The 19,010-nt window shown below is 34.0% G+C and overlaps 1 non-coding gene and 1 pseudogene across 1 annotated transcript; both read left to right on the forward strand.

Annotated features, from left to right (window-relative positions):
* The first annotated feature begins 12,581 nt into the window (after positions 1-12,581).
* LOC126021721 (uncharacterized) lies at positions 12,582-12,698 on the forward strand (annotated as a pseudogene).
* A 3,107-nt stretch (positions 12,699-15,805) lies between these two features.
* LOC126021371 (small nucleolar RNA U3) lies at positions 15,806-16,022 on the forward strand. Its single transcript, XR_007499899.1, has one exon. It is a non-coding gene; the product is annotated as a small nucleolar RNA U3 (small nucleolar RNA).
* Positions 16,023-19,010: the final 2,988 nt, after the last annotated feature.

Consider the following 19,010-nt stretch of genomic DNA (forward strand, 5'->3'; position numbering starts at 1 on the left):
TTAAGGTTTCCTTTCTGGAAAAAATATCAATCTTTCATTATTTTTAGATGACATGTTTCTATACCTCACACCCTAAGGACTATACTTAAAAAGCTCCTAGACTTTTACAAATAATGTAGCAGGCTACAAAATAAACACAAGAAATCCAAGGTTTCTATTTGCAAATGAATAAAAATATTTAAGAGATAAAGAAATCAATGAGATAAGAATAAAAATCCTATTTACAGTTGTGCCTCAAAAATTATTATCTGTGAATCAGATTAACAAAAGAAGTCACAGACTTCTAGAAAAAATGACTATTAAAAGAAACATAAAAGAGGCTTAAAAAATAAAAGTGATGAGGAAGTAGAAAAACACCTCTTGTTTATGGATTGGAAGGAATAACATAAAAAAATAGCAGTCTTGACCAAAATATTATGTAGTTCCAATATTATGCAAAATATTTAATTGCAGTTCCTATAAAACTACCCATGACATTTTTCTTTTTTCTTTTTAATTTTTATTTTGATCATAGTGGCTTACATATCTTTCACATTAGTATTTTAGGTACATATTACATTGAATCAGGGGAATACCCACCACCAAATTTGTCCTCCCCCCTTCCCCGTTCCCTTTCTGCAACCCATATCCCCTACCATCACCCCCCAGGCTGCTAGAGTAGGTGGTCCCCTCTTTGTCTAGCTTACTATCAGTGATCATACATCTGTTTGGTCCTGGTGCCCTCCGTTATTTCTCCCTCTATTTGAGAGGCTAACCTAGATAAAGGAGTTATGTGGTTTTGTTTGAGGGAAAGAAAGGCAATAGAATGGGGTAAAAATTAAGTAAAAATAAAAAATTTAAAAAATTTAAAAAAATATGCTGAAAATGGGTGGAGTCCTTCTAGTGGCTATCAGCCTCAGTTTGAGAGAGGACATGAAAAAGGTAATTGAAACACCATAACAATACAAAAATATATGTCAAATTAAATATCTAGTGAGCCCTACAGCAATAACGAGAAGCACCACACAATAGTTTTGGTTCTGAATTCAAATCATGCCCAACTGCAAAAAGAAAGAGAAAGATAAGATAAAATAATATAAAATAAAAAAGAGACATCAACTTCAATATCTATACCAAAATAAAGACGTCAAAAAACCAATCAATCAATCAATAAATATATATGTGGAAAAATGATTATTTTGTGATTTTTTCTTATTTTTTTTCTTCCCCCCCCCCCTGCGTAGGCACAGTAATTATTGGGGATATTATAGAGGGAATTCCCTTGGCCTAGGAGATACAGGGTTTCTCCATCCCTTAAGTATACTGTCATGGGATCAACTCTAGACTCCTTGCATGATCATTTACTCTCCCCTCAGTGCTTTTGTGGTGAATGGAAGACTTCTGCTTCGTCATGGATGGTAAAATCAGACCTCTGTATCTAGAGATCTTGGTAACTGTGCAGCTCAAGGAATAGAGCTTATGATGAAGGCTTTCTTTGTGGTTCTAGCAGTTCTGCTTCCTCAGTGTCGTTTTAATTCATCTTCTGTAGTTGGTGTTCTTGGTCATTATGTTGCTCCTAGGATGGAGCCTGGGACAGTCTTTCGTTATGTTTCTTGAAGACCCGTTTAGTTGCGGTTGTCTCAGTCAGACCTCTGGAATTGGAGATCTTGTTTGTTGAATAGATTGTAGACCAAAAGCTAGGTTAGAGCTTGTTGTTGTTGTTGTTGTTGTTGTTGTTGTTGGTCCCGGGATGCGTACTGTCTAGTCCTGGTTGTAACAACCAGTCATCTGTATATAGCAATCTTGGTTTTTGCACAGATCGAAAGGTGACAGGTCGTCTGATTTTGTCTTGTCGTTGGCCGGTGAGGAAGGATAACTTGCTCTTAGATCTAGTTGTTCCCATTTCCTCGTTGTCAGGTTATCAATTTAGAACTGGCGTACGTTGGCGTCAGAGCAGTATTATGAATGCCCTGGAGGGGACTTGGTTCCTGGAGCTTTTGTGGAGAACTCTGTTGTTTCTATGTCTGGGATCCAGTAGTCAAGGCTGGACGGTCGGTGCTTATTTCCCTGGAGACTAGGTTGGTTCCCCATGAAATACATTCAGGGTGGGAGATGTCCCTGTGTTGTAAAAAAGTATAAGTTCTTATCCCTAGTAGATAAGAGCTTGTTTTTACAGGTAAAATTTCCCCTATTTTTAATATTGCTTTGCAGGAAGAAGTGGTGCTACATTATATTGCTGGTGGATTTGGGGGTGAAGAGAGAAGAAAACAGACCCATGACAAAAACTAAAAATATATATGCTCAGACATATCTAAAGAAAAAAGAGTTTCTTAAAAGAAAAAAAGGATTAAATAAAAGACATAATTAAAGGAATAAAGTGGGGCCGGGAGGGATAGCATGGAGGCAAGGTGTCTGTCCTTCCTGCAGAAGGACGGTGGCTCACATCCCAGCATCCCACATGATTCCCCCATGCCCACCAGGGGCAACTTCCGAGCACAGAGCCAGGAGCACCCTCCGACTGCCGCCCGCTGTGATGATTGGGATATTTTTATTGCTTTCTGAGAACTTTATGTATACTGAATATTAGTTCCTTAACAGTTTGCAACAGTTTCTATCTTGAAGAATCAGGAACTCAAAACTTCAAAACTCAGATCTGTCATTTAAATAATGAGAGAAATATTATTTGTAGGTGAAAACTGAAAATCAAGCATGCTTTCTCTGTCTTATTGCTAGAAAGTTTAAATTACATGGCTAGTGTTTATGCATATAAAATTAGGTATCTCAGTAGGTTTTGCTACTTTTAATGCATATTTTAAGGCAATATTTATCAATTGTTTTAACATCAACTCACTTGGATGTGAATATGGCATATTCCAATCTCACTGCAGCAACATTTTTTCAAGTGGTCAGTGAAATATTAAGCATCCTCCAATAGTTTAGGGATATCTAAGAGAATATTGCATTTAAATGGTCTGAGATGACTCCCTAAGCCTTACTTTACCACTTGAAAGAAAATTCAAGCCTCAAGTTTGGTACAGAAAACTACATATCAAGTTTTACCTAATATGAAAAAAAAGGAGTAAAAATGTCATTTTCTTATCTGTGTTTTATATCTCTTTATATTTAATTTCATAGTTATTTTTAGCCTACAAAAAGTTAGATATAAAATTTTCTTTCATAGTATTTAATGTTTAATATATATATATAACTTAAAAATCTTTTCAATAGGAAGGAAATAATATATGTAGAGCTTAAAAAGACACAGTAATTTTTTTTTATACTAACCTAAGACTGGGCCCTTAAAATGCCTGCTGCCAATGGCCTTTCTTTTATTAAATAAATTTTTTGTTTGTTTTTTTGTTTTTGTTTTTGGGCCACACCCGGCAGTGCTCAGGGGTCACTCCTGGCTGTCTGCTCAGAAATAGCTCCTGGCAGGCACGGGGGACCATATGGGACACCGGAATTCGAACCAACCACCTTTGGTCCTGGATCGGCTGCTTGCAAGGCAAATGCCGCTGTGCTATCTCTCCAGGCCCTAAATAATTTCTTTATTTAAGCACATGGTTACTAAATTGCTCATGCTTGAGTTTCAGTCATAGAATATACACCACCTTTCACCAGTACATTTTTCCCATCACCAATGTCATTGGATTAAATTTCAAAATGTTCTAAATAGTTTAGTTTTCATACTGTTTCCAGTAATTTATTTAACTTGTAATTCTTGTTATTCTTGGTTATTTCTATATTTCAATGAACTTCCCATTTCCAATCATTAGATTACTACTAGACAGACAATATTAGAATTGTTTCATTCTGAATGGAATACTTACCCCATGTTTTATGACTGTCTTGTATTATAAATATAAGTGCCTTTTCTCTCAAATATTTTTCTTAAGCTTTAAATTGTGTCCTCTTGAGTAGTGCAGACCCAAGAGTAAGCTGTCAGATGTGCTGTTGCAAGTTTTCTTTCTTTCTTTCTTTCTTTCTTTCTTTCTTTCTTTCTTTCTTTCTTTCTTTCTTTCTTTCTTTCTTTCTTTCTTTCTTTCTTTCTTTCTTTCTTTCTTTCTTTCTTTCTTTCTTTCTTTCTTTCTTTCTTTCTTTCTTTCTTTCTTTCTTTCTTTCTTTCTTTCTTTCTTTCTTTCTTTCTTTTCTTTCTTTCTCTCTTTCTTTCTTTCTTTCTTTTCTTTCTTTTCTTTTTTGTTTGATCTGGCCCCTACTATGCATATTTTTATTGTTTATTTCTACAATTTCTTATGGCATTGCATAATAAATTTCATTTAGGAAGAACTTCACAAGCAGTGCTCTGTGGGCTTCTCCTAAGTGGGTTAGATGGTTCCAGTAGGCCAGAAGGGCTAGGGATCAAGGTTACTGCAGTGTGGCTCAGGTTCAACCCAGGCCACCCTCAGGCATCTCAGAATCTTGAGTACATATCTATTATGCTATGAGTGTGTGGATATAATTTCAGGGATACAACTTGTAATAGGGAATCACGTAATACTGATTATTAAGCTGGAGTCCATATTAACCCCTGTACTATTATTGCCCTAGTCCAGGTTTATAACTTTAAAGTTCCTATTGATTTTAATTTTATAAAATAAACAAGTAGATTTTAATATTTCTAACCCTTGTATATAGAACATACATGTTCTAAAATTCACAAACATTCTCTTTTCTTCCTTAGTTCCATTAAAAAAGTTAAAATTGTTTATATGTAAGGGGAATATATTTGATATACACTGTGAAGGGATTTCTATAATCAAGCTAAAAGATGTTACCTTTTTTTCATCTTCACTTATTTTTGTTTTAATAAATTTTACTCAGTAACAGTTAAATGAGATACATAGCTCAAGCTATTTAGAAGGCAATGCGCATCTGTAGTGCTCATTGAGGAGTAGTGCTTTCCAATGTGTAGTGCTCACATTTCTTGAGGTGTGTTATTCTTCCCAAATCTCCATATTTGCCAACCTGAAAATCTCTTCTAGCTCCTCATTTTTTGAGTTGTTATAAGGTGTTTTTTTTATATGGATATGATTAATACCATCATTGAGTATTCTCCCTGAAGGTGTGTAGAGAAGGAAAAGGATGTTTGCGAGTCTGAATCCTCGAGTCACATGTTTGATTTTCCTGGCACCTTTAGGTACTTCCAAAATTCATCATATTGTAGATCAATCAATGAACTTCCCAGTATCGCACCCAGGAAAGTCCAAGAATTGAAAGAACTTGCATGTAGACAATTCAGGTTCCTTTCCAAGCACTGCATGTAGCTCCCCCAAGTATTTCCAGGAGTGATACCTTATGGATCTTCTCTTTGCTGTCTTGTGGCCTGGAATTTTGATCCTCTCCACCATTGTTCTCCAAGGGCTATTCTTCCAAGATGTTACCTTTTTATGTTTTTGTTATAAGCACCTGATATCTAATTAGAAATTTCTAGTTTTCAGTACATTTCAGTCCTGAAAATTCAACCAGGGAAATTTTTAAAAGGCACAATTACACACGCATGTAAAAACACATATGCAGAATTGCACAGGGTTGACTTGGGAAAGATTAAGGCATTCTTTAATATGTCATTTTCCCAAAAGGAGTAATTATTCCAGTAAAATTTCCTTCTCTGTTTTCAAGTAACATTCCATGTGAAAGGTTGGTATATTTATATATACCAATTATAAAAATATGTAACCACTGATGTGCAATAAAAGACATTTCCAGGTTCTTCCAAACATCCTCTTTAAGTTTGATTCCCCAATTATAGATGGGGTTCAGGAAAGTACCTAGGGGTGGTTGGCCATTATTTCTGAGATATAAAGCATTTTAATCTATAAATTTTTATATTGTGACTGATGGCAAAGGGATTTTCCCCTCTCCACTACAACCCCCCCCCCCAAAAAAAAAAAACTCCACAAATCCAAAACCAAACCAATCAACAAAAACTTACACTTGAATGGGGTGGTTCAAACTGAGACATTAAAACAGAATATTTAATGTTTATGAAAAAATAATAATGAAGCACCTAAGTGCACTAGAAGAAATCCTGTTTCTGAAGCCTTCAGGGAAAACTTGAAGTCACATCTAAAATCCAGAGCTGAATAAAAAGAAAGAAAATTCACTAAGAAAGGCACCTGGCCTCAACAATGCTATGGCAGAGTCATAAAAGTAAAGGGAAATTATTTAGCTAGTACCCTGTAAAATTTGTCAGTGCACATGGAAAAACAGAGAAATAGCCAAAGTCTGGCACAAATCAAATGGCCTAAAGACTGCTAAATAAGGGAGAACCAAAAGCAAGAAAGAATCACAGATCAGATTCAGGAAAGCTCTCTTATTCTCATCACTCCAGACACATGCCTCAAATGGTTTCATACACTATTTAAAGTACATGATGTACAAGTCCCAGGAGGAGAAAAGAGGATTAAGGGGCCATTTCCAGAAAGAAAGCTAAATTATTAACTATTATTATTGTTAACTATATTGACTATATTGTTAACTTAAATATTGTAAACTATTAAACTATTAAAGTTTAATTAATATTTAACTAGTAATTGCTGCAAAGTCTAAAGTTTTATATTTAGGCCATGTTTATCTTTTCACAAATAGATGTTTTTTTCATGCATTACATGTTTATCTGAATTCATTCCAGTCTACTACTGAGAACAGAGGACAATTTTAGAATTATAAAACTATTCTGAGAGACACCAACTAGCCAAATTATTTTCTCATAATAAACTTAGCCGAGAAACTTTTGCTTCCAAAATATAAACTGTGAATTAAGATAGATTTGATGCAAAAATTAGCAATCATCACTATTGGACTAGACCTTATTTATCCCTTTTAGGAAAAACAATATTATAGGGAATAACAAAGTGATCCCAAAACAGTGCATGGCACAACTTGATTGGAAGAAATCAATCAAGTTCCTCTTCTTCAGCATTTATAGCATTTCCAAGTTTATGTTATATTAATGCTATGATCCTTTTACCTTAAAATATGCCTCCCATATTTAAGCATTTAAGATTTTATATAAGGAGTAAATGAATTAATTTAAGGGAGGACATGAAAAACATTAAACTTTCCTACATTTTAAAATTAAATTCTCCTACTCTATTTATATATCTATTGCTCTCTTCCCCCAAAATCTTATTTTTTGTTACTTTCTTGACATCCTGAGAATTATACAATCACTTTTAAAAAAGGATTTTTTTCTTACATAAAATAAATAATGACTAAAATTTAGTTTGCGTCCCTTTTAGTACTTAAAAGATTGGTCATTTCTATGTGAAATAGTCTCACATTCTAAATATAAAGGCTTTTTTTGTTGTTTTTTTGGGCCACACCCGGTGATGCTCAGGGGTTTCTCCTGATTATGCATTCACAAATCACTCCTGGCTTGAACATAAATATTTTTAAAATTATTTGTAATTTAATTTTTATTTGTCTTTATGCTATTTAAAGTCCATTGAAGTATGATAGAGTCTTTTAGGATTTTGATGAATCTATTGAAACAAAGTAACTTTTGTGATTGATAAATGCTTCTCAGGGATTCATTATCAGATTACCATGCTATCATGACATTGTCATGACAATGGCTATATTTGAAAAATCTATTGGTTCAAAGTACAATTGTTTAAGAAATTAAAATAGCTGACATTTTATTTATTCTGAGATAATGTGGTTATCAAGAATTTAAATCATTAACAAAGTAAGATATTTTATTTAATGTATTCTTATTTTATTGTCTTATTTATTTGTGGTCCTCTTTTTTTTAAGAAGGTAGAAAATTTATTGAAAAAATAGAGAAGAGGCTACCTGAAAGATAGCACAGTGGTAGGGAGTTTGCCTTGCACTCGGCTGACTTGGGAAGAACCCGGGTTCGATTCCTAGCATCCCCTATAGTTTCCCGTGCCTAACAGGAGCGATTTCTGAGGGCAGGAGTAAAACCTAGAGCTGCCGGATGTGGTCCCAAAATAAAAAGAAAACAAAATAGAGGAGAAAGGAGAAGGAGCTTTTCAGGTGAGAAAGAATTTAGCATAAGACAAATTTCTGGTCCTTTTAAAAAACATTTTATTTAGGTTTTTGGGTCACACCCAGCAAAGCTTAGCAGTTCTCCTGGCTCTTTGCTCAGAAATCATTCCTGACAAGCTCAGGGGACCATGTGGGATGCTAGGGATTAAACCTGGGTCCCTTGGGTCAGCCAGGTGTAAGGCAAATGCCCTACTGCTATACTATTATTTCAGCCCCATCTGGTCCTTTTTTTAAAATAAATTTTTAATTTTGTTTTTTCCAGAAATCATATTCATAGATGAACAGAAATCAATTTATTTTAGCATATCAAGTTTAATGTAAGATAAAAATGTAGTTTTCAGTATTTTATTAATTTCCAGACATATCCTTTACATAGATACCAACAATATATAATTTGGCATGTAGGTAGACTCCTTGATTAGGTATAGGGAGAATTGACAGATTTTTTTTAATGTTTTTCATCCAAAAGGAATAATATTTAAATTCATTTCAAGTAGAAAATTATGTTAAAATTATTAAATGTAATGTAATATTAAATGTGAGGTTTGGTTTGAATCTTATTCTGTAGTGATATAGAATAAGTCATTATTAATTGTATTTTGTTTTATTGTAGAGTAACTGATAGGGTGAATAGAGTACTCTAGAAGGCAAGGTTACATTAAAGGGTAGAATAAGTGAATAAAGTCAAAAATGAAATGGTAGGACAGGTGAGTGACATCTAGACTGTGATTTTAAAATATGGCAACCTCTAAGATAAGTGAAGATGAGGAGATATTTCTTATCTATGAGCATGATCATATTTTGGAATTTCTATTCTACTTCAAGACACTAATGGGCGGTTAAGTTGTTCTGTCATAGAATAATTATCAGTATGATTATTAATGGCATGTTGGATGTTGTATTATATTATTAATATTACTAATAGTTCTAAATAGGATAAATTACAACTGATAATGACTACCTTAACACATTTGACAATATAAAAACATCTCTGATTGACTCATCATAAAGTACACTGTGCCTTATTTATTTAAGAAAAAAATCCTCACTTAATTATATGTTCTTGTATGTTAACTTGTCATATATAAATATAATGAAATTTATATCTGAAATCTAAAATATATTTAGTTTAATTTAAATACATAAAATATATTTTATTCTTTTATTTAAATACGTTAATGTGGGGCCAGAGAGATAGCACAGCGGTAAAGCGTTTGCCTTAGAAGCAGAAGGATGGTGCTGTGAATCCCAGCATCCCATATGGTCCCCCGAGCCTGCCAGGAGTGATTTCTGAGTATAGAGCCAGGAGTAACCCCTGAGCATTGCCGGGTGTGATGCAAAAACAAAAACAAACAAACAAACAAAAAGTGAATACCTTAATGTTTTAAGTACTATCAGTTTGCAGCACAGTTTGAGGTCAAGAAATGATACCTCCATTCTCACCCTCATGATTTCTTTTTACTATTTAGTCACTTGTAATTCCAAAATAAACTAAGATTTTCTGTTATATTTTGTTTTTTGTCCTCTCCCCCTTATTTTCTGTTACATTTTGGTGAAGAATGCTGTAGAGGATTTAGAAGGTAGTTTATTGGATCTATCAATTACTTTAGATAAAATGTTCATTAATTCTTTCAGCCTGTAAACACAGAATATCTGTTGATTCCCATTTTAGTTTCTATCTATCATCTATCATCTATCTATCTATCTATCATCTATCTATCTATCTATCTATCTATCTATCTATCTATCTATCTATCATCTATCGTTATATAATTTTGTTTGGGGGCCACACATGATAGTGTTCAAAGGTTACTCCTGGCTCTGCACTCAGAAGTCACCCCTGGCAGGCTTGGAGGACCATATGGGATATAGGGAATTGAACAAACATCCTACCGCTAAATTTATTTATAGCTATTTAATTTTTTGTGGGATAGGGATGTGGGGTATAGATAGCAAGTCCCAGAAGACTATCTCTGATTCTGTGCCCAGAAATTATCCTTGGTAGTATTCAGGGGACCATACTATGACACAGGAGATAGGACTGCATTAGTCACATGTTATATAAGTACCTTACCACTTATACTATCTCCCTGACATCACGGTATTCAATTATTTTGGATTTTGTTTATTAGTACACACTTGTTTGTGCCTGGGTGTTATGCTCAGCTCAGAGCTTGTGAGCCATCAATACTGACTGTGTGGTATTGAGAATGAAACTCAAGAATTCTGGGAGCACAGCATGCACTTTTTCCTGTTGTGTAATCTCCCCAGACCAGATTTTAAATATTTTCATAGAATTGTAGACAGAATTATTTTACTGTTTTTCTTTCTGCTAATTCATTATTTGAATATATACATGCAATATGTTTTTGTATTTTAATTTTAGTGTGTCACTTCATTAATTTGCTATTTTAAAAACTAGGGTCTATTATTTTTGTATATATTCTGTGATTTGAAAATAGTGATAATTCTGGCTTCTGCGTTTTTTTATTTGTATTCCCTTTGTATAGTATTGATACCATATTACCTTTCTTTGTCTAATTGCTCTAGATTATGTTGTAATTTCCAATATTATGTTGCATAATGCTGGTAAAATTAGGCAGCCACTTACAAAGGAATTCAATTAGAGCATTATCTAACTTTAGATACTAAATAAATTCAAAATGGAACAAAGTATTGGATGTAAGAATCACATATAATATCTAAGAAAAAAATAAATGATAAGCTCCTTGAATCCGGAAGATATCTTGGAGCTTGTGCTCTAATAGCAAGTGGGAGAAGCAAAACCATATAAATGAAAATATATCAAACTAGAATATTTTATAGAAAATCTATCACTAATATATAAAATAGTTCTTCTATGTGGGAGAAAATATATGAAAATCATACATATCTCTACCAATTAAAGAAAGTAATAGAATAGATTGCTCCCAAAAAGAGAAAATATGAGAGTATATATAAGAAAATTGCAACTAGAAATCACTGTATTAAAGAGCATTATAGGTGAATAAAAATTAATGTGATGTTTGAGTGTTTTGTTTATTTTTACTAAGCTATAGTCCAGAAGCTGAGAAGCTGAATGAACTAGTGTGCTGCAAGATAAATTACAGGAAGTCAACAAGAGAGAACATAAGAAGAAAAAAGAAGAAAAAGAAATGAAGACAACATTGGAGAACTGTGGGATAGCAGTAAGAGGAACAACATCTGAATTATAGGAGTCCCCATGGGAAAGGAGAGAGAATAAGAAGAACTATTTGGTTGAAGAAATTATTGCAAATAACTTTCCCAGTCTGAGGATTGAGTCATGTACCCAGATCCAAGGACCTGAAACATTTCCAAACAAAATAAACTCAAATGGAAGAACTCCAAGGCAGATTGCAATTAAAATGACAAAAGCTAAAGAGAGATAAAATCCTGAGAACAGCAATATCAAACAGAAAACACATATAAAGGAACCCACATAAGCCTCATAGAAAACCTAACAAATGAACTCTACAGACTATAAGAACAGTTTGAAATAGCAAAAAAAAAAAAAAAAAAATTGAATGAAAGCAAGACTATCCTAATAATCTTTCAAATTAGGTTATCTGTTAAATTTAAAGGAGTGCCACAGAGCTTTAAAAATAAATGACAGTCAAAAAAGTTTATGGCCATTTGGTTAGCTTTGTGAGAAATACTACATGATACCCTTTTAAAGGAAAAGATATTTTAGTTGGGAGTAGTAAGATAATGAAATCATGAATTGGGAGAAAGGAGGAATGGAAAAATGTAGTTTTTATTTTTAACAATGTTGATGATGCTCATCTATTTTGTGTTTAAAAGGGGTAAACTATGTGGTAATCTCAAAGCAAGACTACTTAGAGTAAGTAAAAACTAAAACAATTGGATTACTACAATCAGTAAATACTGATTACTGCATAAAAGGCTGATATTTGATTACAGGGGGAAATATGACCACAGAAGCAAGGACAAATAGAAAATATAATCCAAGATATGACCCAGTAAGAGGTGTAGACAAGTGTGGTGAGCCTACAACCTCCCCCAGAGGTAATGGCAAGTGGCATATGCCCAATGGCCCAGATGGGATCCACCAATATCTGTTCAATGAGAAGACCAAGTATATCCTCTGAACCTCAGCTCAACATGTAGAAGCACCACATTGCAAAAGACACAGTGGGAAAACAATGAAAAACACCATCATGCTTAGAGAATTAAGATGATAACCCTTCAGACCAAACAAGTTCTGGCCACCGCTATAGTCTCTATGAATAAAGACTTTAGAGAGGAAACCTGGAGGATGTTCAAAGAACTCAAAGGAACCCTGTAACAAACTAAAGGAACCACAAATAAGAATCAAGATGATATGAAAGAAGATATGAGAAAACTTTAAATGGAATTAACAGGACTTTTTGAAAAACTTGGTAGATGAAGTGAAAAATTCACTGGAGAGGCTCACAAAGATTAACATCTGCTGAGGACATAATCAGTGAACTGGAAGATGATCTGCACAATAACTCTATAGAACATAGAGAAAAATATGCATGCAAGACCCACACCTACTTGGTCATGTTAAATATAGATTCAAAATAGTGCTTGCTTCGGCAGCACATATACTAAAATTGGAATGATACAGAGAAGATAAGCCTGGCCCTTGAGCAAGGATGACATACATATAGATTCAAAATAAAAAGCATAACAACAATTTTACAAATAGTTGCCTAAAAACAGAGACATCCATATTTATATAAGAAAACATAAATGATAAGAGACAGAGATAGATATATAATGATCAAGGCAGCTATAATAAGATTAACAAATATATAAGCACACAATAAAAATCAAAACATATTAAGCAACTGATAAAAGAGCTGAGATAAGATATCAACAACACAAGAGAGGTTTGATATTTTAACATACTTTAATATCTCTCTCTCTCTCTCTCTCTGTCTCTCTCTGTTCATTTTGGTTTTTGGGCCACCCCCAGAGGTGCACAGGGGTTACTCCTGGCTCTGCACTTAGAAATCGCTCCTAGCTCAGCCACGTGCAAGGCAAACACCCTATCACTGTGCTACCACTCTGGCCCCTAACATCCTTCTCTCACCACAGGTAGGCCAAAACCAATCAATCATAAGAAAACATTTGTCTTAAATGAATAAATGAAAGGTATATGCTCAATAGATATATACAGTGCTTTTTGCCATCAAAAAATTAAGTATGTGTTGTTCTCTCATGCACATGGCACATTCTTGGAAATAGAACATATGCTGGGACATAAAATAAGTTTCTAGAAAAATTAAACAGATAAAATATTATTTACTATTTCTCAGACAACTCTGTGAAAGCAGAAAGTAATCATAGAAACCTAGGTAAAACTCGAACATTTAGAAACTAACAATGGGTGAGTCAGAGAAAATTAATGAAAAAAATCAAAAGATTCCTGGAAACAAATGAGATGAAACATGAATTACCAGAACATATGGTTCACTGCAAAAGTTATTCTAAGAGGGAAGTTCATAGCAACATAAGAATTCAGGAGCAAGAGAAGACCCAAATAAATATCCCAAGTGCTCTTATAAAGATAGTAATAGGTTGGGACCAGAGTGACAATTCAGCAGGTATGGTATTTGCATTGCACATGGTTAACCAAGATTTGATCTCCTACATTCTTTGTGGTACACTAAGCTATCAGTAATGATTTATGCACTACTGGCCCAGACACAAAAATACTAGTAGTTAAGCACAACAAAAAAAAATTGTAAGGAAGTAGAAAGAGGATAATAAAAACAAAATCAAACAAACAAACTAAAACCACACACACACAAAGAGAAATCAAGGAAAAAGAAACAACAACAAAGACGAATGAATCAAAAGATATCTTCTTGAAAGAATAAACAAAACCTGAACTAGTCTCACACAGAAAATAAAAGATAAAGCTAATAATTAGGTTAATAAATGAAAGGGGCAAAGTTAAAATAGGTACCAGGTACACAGAAATTCAGAAAATCAAATGAAGCTATATTATGCACAAAATTAGAGAACTTAGAAGTTACAAACACATTCTGAGAATCTCATGGCCTCCCAAGACTAAGTCAGTAGGAAGCAAAATATTTGAGCAGACCGATTATTAAAACAAAAATTGAAAGAGCAATCAAGTCTTTCCCCAAACAAAGCCCACACCCAGATGAATACGCTAATGAGTTTTTCCAAACTTCCAAATAGGACTTAATTCCAATCATTCAGTCTTTTCCAGAAAGTTGATGAAACAGAAACTACCCTTAAAATAGAATCCAAACAATTTTCCCTCACATAATTTCTAATCTCAATTCTCTGAGGTCAATATTATGCTTATATCGAAAGCAGACTGAAATTAATAAAAAATAAAATACAAAACAATATCTTTGATGAACAAAGATACAAGAATATGTGTCAAAATATTAACAAACCAAGAATTAAAAAGGCATTTAAGTAAACTGTAAAGCTATTTGATAAAATGTTTATTCAAAACGTAGTAAAGACCCAAATCCATAAAATGTACCAAGGGAAGCAGGCAGCACTGTCAAAGATACTCCTGAGACTTCTTTAAGTCAATTTGATGGTGCTAGCTAAGTAAACGGTCAATTCTTCATATAAAAATTCTCCAAGAATTCTTTGATAGTGACTGCCAAGTACTTCCTCTGGGGAGTTGATCATGGAATCATTTTTTGATTTTATATTATTGCTGCAATTTAGACCAGGTGATATTCACAGGAAAACCTTCACTATTTTGACCTTGCCCCAAGGTGTTGAATTTTAATAATGCGCAACTAAAACAATTCTGGGTTCTGAAAATCTTGGGTTCTCTGAAGGGAATTCTCATTTTTTCAGCATTGTGAAACTGTGGCAGAGTATATGTATAGTGTTTGTGTATGTGTAGTGGTACTTTTGATTTGAGATTGCCACATATGGTGATGGTATAGAACACTGGGATAAGAAAATACTCTGGCTCTATGGTTGGGGAGTTATTCCCAGCATTTCTTGTGAGAAGTTGCAACATCACATCTCACTGTCTACAAGCAAAACATGCACTGTAGGTCCATACCACAAAAAAAATAAATGACCAGTGTACCATGAAAAGAGCACAGCTATTCTACTTTGCTCTATGGCCATACACTACTTCTAGACAATCAGCCAGAAACAACACCAGACTGCAAAGTGCACAATGGGGAAACAACTCAGAACACTGACATACATAGTGAATGACAATGGTAATTTTTGAAGACCCAACTAGTACCAGCCACAGAGATAGCCTCTCTCATATGACTTTAGAGAGGAAATGTATAGGATATTCAACGAACTCAAAGAACCATGTAACAGACATCCAAAGAGATGCAAGGGAATATGAGAGTAGAAATGAGAAAACTGCAAACAATGATAGAACTGAAAAACTTGGTAGGTGAATGAAAAACTCACCGGAAGGCCACACCAGCAGAGTAACAGATGTGGAGGACAGAATCAATGAGCTCGAAATGAGTTGCATAACACCTCAGTACAACAGAAAATGTTGGAAAGAGCCTTAAAATAAATGAATAAAAGATGGAAAAATTCCCCAAATAAGTGAAAACAACAGACAACAGAACTCTGGGATAAATTCAACAGAAACAGCTTAAGAATCTCTGGAGTTCCAAAGCCAGGAAGAAAACTCCCATGAAGAATGAAAAGTCAAGGACATCATTGCTAAGAAGTTCCAAGAGCTGAAGAATGTTTGCACTCACATTTTTGATGTCCAAAAAAAAAAAAACTAGCTAAAAGAAACCAGATAAAATACCCCAAGATTAAGACTATACTTTCAGGGTTCATTTCTATAGTATGTGACTAGAGAAGTTTCTCTGATCGTGTAGAGCATCCACAAGAAAAGCCACAAGAAAGAGAGCATTCTCTCCTGAGCATGAAGCCGGCTCTAGGTGTCACTTCTGTGGCTACCTCTTGCCATTGATGATCATTCTCCCTTTCCTCTAGGAGAGGGTAGAGGGAGAGGATGCAGTCTGAGTGGTAAAAAAAAAAATTTTTTTTTAAATACCCCAAGACACAGCCTAGTCACAATGATGAAAATCACAGATAAAGATAGAATACAGAAAGCAGAAAATCAAAAAGGTTAATTACATACAAGAAATGTCCTTATGATCTACAGCAGATTTATCATGTAATGTTCCAGGCCCAAAGGTAGTGGTGCATTATAATGAAAAAAAAAAAAAGTACTCAAAGAAATGAATGCCTCACCAAGAATATTCTATCCAGCCAGACTTTCACTCAAGTTTGGAAGAAGGATAAAATACTGCATAGATAAACAACAACTCAGAAAATTTACAGACTCAAAATGAAGGATCTACTTTAAGCCAAGACAAACCCAACAAATACAGCAAGCTTCTACAAAAAGATGACACTAGATCCTATGACAGTAATCTCTCACAATGTCAGCGGACTAAATGTACCAATTAAGAGACACGGAGTGGACACAAAAATCAGAAAATTGAATTCAACATTTTGCTGCCTGAATAAAAACACATTTGAATAGAACAAACAAACAAAGTCAAAGGTTATAGGACAATCATTTAAGCAAATAACTCCTTTAAAAAGACTGGGGTAGTCATACTAATATCAGATGACACAGAATTCAGGCTTTAAAAGGTTATAGTAGGCATAGACAAGTATTTCTTAATAATCAAAGAATGTGTACATCTGGGGGAAATTACAATCTAAATATTATGCACCCATTGTGGGGCCAGTAAAATACTCTAAAAACTTCTAAAGCACTTGAATAAAGACACTGATTGTGCAATAGTAGTAGGCTTTAGCACTGCTCTGTTGCCTCTTAATAGATCAAGCTTAAAATCAATTGGAATACACTGGCTTTGAAGTAGAAAGTGGAGAAGAGGGAAATGTATATATACACATCTACATATACATATCTTCCACCTCTCCCAAAAGCTGAATACACATTGTTCTCCAGTACACTTGGGGCAATTACCAAAATAGATCACACGCTGGGCCATAAAATATACTTCAAGAGGATAAATGAAGAGGATAGAAGTTGTATCAGCTATCTTCTCAGACAATGTGTCACTGAAAAATAAAAGTGAGTTACAAACAGTAATGGAGAAATAAATTTAGCACTCTTGAAATTGAGCAGCTCTCTACTGAACAATAAATGTGTCAGAGAGGTAATCAAAAAGAAATCAAAAGATTCCTGAAAACAAATGAATATGAGGCTATGAATTATTAGAACTTGTTGAACACATTCAAAACAGCATTAAGAAGAAAGTTTATAGGTTTGCAAGTTTGAATCAGAAGGAAAAGGGGCCTCTAAAGAAAATATTTTGGTACAGTCTGTTTGCTAACTAAATTATAAAATTACCAACAAAATGAACAAAATGTTGGAAGGCAGAAGTAAAAAATATTAGAGCTTAAATTAATGAACTGGGCACCCCCAAAACAATCCAAAAGCAAGGGTTCCTTCTTTAAAAAAAATAATATATAAACCATTAGCAAGACTCAAGAGGAGAGAGAAAGAAACGTAGTGAACTGAATCAGAAATGAAAAGGGGAAGGATACTGAAGAAATTCAAAAGTTACTATAAGATAATTTTGAGAAAATTTATGCCACAAAATGAGAGAAACGGAAAGAAATGGATAAATTCTTAAATTCATATAGCCTTCCAAGTTTGAATCAAGATGATCTGAAATATCTGAACAGATTCATCCTTATTAAGGAACTGACATAGCAATCGAAAGGCTTCCCCAAAATAAAAGCCCAGGACCAGATGGATTCTCTAGTGAATTTTTTCAAAATTTTAAGAGGCCCTACTGCCAATCCTTTTTAGATTCTTCCAGGAAATTGAAGAAACAGAAATACTCCCAAATAGTTTCTGTGAAGCTAACCTCACACTGATTCCAAAAGCAGACAGAGACACTACAAAAATTATATCTCTTCTTTGGGGAAATATATGTTCATTTCTTCTTTCATATTTGGATGGGATTAGATTTCTTTTTTTTTTTTTTTTTTTTTGCTGAGTTGTACCAGTCTTGCATATCTTAGATATTGACCCCTATCAGACAGGTATTGGGTAAATAATTTCTATCATTCTGTGGGTAGGTTTTGTATCCTAGTTACCATTTCCTTTGAGGTACAGAAGCTTCTAAGTTTTATGTAGTTTTTTGATACCATTTGCTTGCTCAGTGATGTAAATTTCTTGAAGAAGCTTGGATCTTCAATGTCATATTCTACCTACATTTTCCTTTCTGTTTCTTATGTTGAGGTTTAATATCAAGGTCTTTCCACCATTTTCATTTGACCTTTGGGCATGGCAATAAATATAGTTCTGAGTTTGCTTTTTTGCATGTAGCTGAAGAGTTTCTCCCATCACCACTTGTTGGAGAGGATTTCCTTGCTTCACTTTGTAATTTTTGATGCTTTATCAAAGATTAATTGATTATATACCTGGAGCTAAGTTTCAGAATATTCAAGTAGTTTTCTTTGATCAAATGGATCTATCTTTATGTTAGTACCATGCTATTTTAATGACTAATGCTTTATAGTAGTACAGGTTAATGTTAGGGAAAGTGATGCCTCCATCATCTTTTCCTCAAGGATTTCTTTAGCTATTCATGAACATTTATTGTTCCGTACAAATTTCAGAGTGCTTAATTCACCTCTTTGAATATTGTCATGAGTATTCTTATAGGATACACATTCAATCTGTACCATGTTTTGGAAAGTATTGCCACTTTAATACTGTTAATCATTCCTATCAATGAGCAGAGTATGAGTTTTTCCTTTCTTGTTCCATCTTTTATTTCCTGAAGAAATGTTTTGCAGTTTTCTTTGCATAGGTCTTTCACCTCTTTAGTTAAGTTGTCTCTGGGTATTGATTTTTCAAGGCACAGTTGTGAATTGGATTATTTTTTTTTTGTTTTGTTTTTTGGGCCACACCCGGTGACGCTCAGGGGTTACTCCTGGCTATGTGCTCAGAAGTTGCTCCTGGC

Source organism: Suncus etruscus, chromosome 10 (genome assembly GCF_024139225.1).
Source record: "Suncus etruscus isolate mSunEtr1 chromosome 10, mSunEtr1.pri.cur, whole genome shotgun sequence".
NCBI classification, from domain to species: Eukaryota; Metazoa; Chordata; class Mammalia; order Eulipotyphla; family Soricidae; genus Suncus; species Suncus etruscus.